This window comes from Penaeus monodon, chromosome 22, assembly GCF_015228065.2.
Source record: "Penaeus monodon isolate SGIC_2016 chromosome 22, NSTDA_Pmon_1, whole genome shotgun sequence".
Taxonomy (NCBI): Eukaryota; Metazoa; Arthropoda; class Malacostraca; order Decapoda; family Penaeidae; genus Penaeus; species Penaeus monodon.
This window is the reverse complement of record NC_051407.1, coordinates 1979364-1979641: the sequence shown is the minus strand read 5'-3', so window position 1 is coordinate 1979641 and position 278 is coordinate 1979364. Positions and strand designations below refer to the sequence as shown.

The 278-nt window shown below is 68.7% G+C and overlaps 1 protein-coding gene across 1 annotated transcript in view; it reads right to left on the bottom strand.

The window, feature by feature from the left end:
- LOC119586816 (GTPase-activating protein CdGAPr-like) overlaps positions 1–278 on the bottom strand; it is a gene marked incomplete in the record, with an annotated part of 278029 nt that overhangs the window by 89460 nt on the left and 188291 nt on the right.

Sequence of the window (278 nt, the reverse complement as noted above, 5' to 3'; positions counted from 1 at the left end):
CTGTTCGAGGGCATGCTTGTCCAGGTGCTGATGTAGATGCGGGCTGGGGTCGTGGGCGGGCAGGAACAGCGCCCCCGCACTGTTGTGCATCACGCCCACGGGGGCCATCATTGCCACGCCCGCGTTCGCTCACTCCCTTGCAAGGCCGCCCGTCCCGCCCATACCCGTCCCGAGACTTCACGGCCGAGAGGGAAGCACCTCAGCCGCCCTGCTCTTCTGGGGGCGAGCGTGGGCGTAGGGGGCGTGGGCGGCGGGTTTGGGAGAACAGTGTGTGTCCG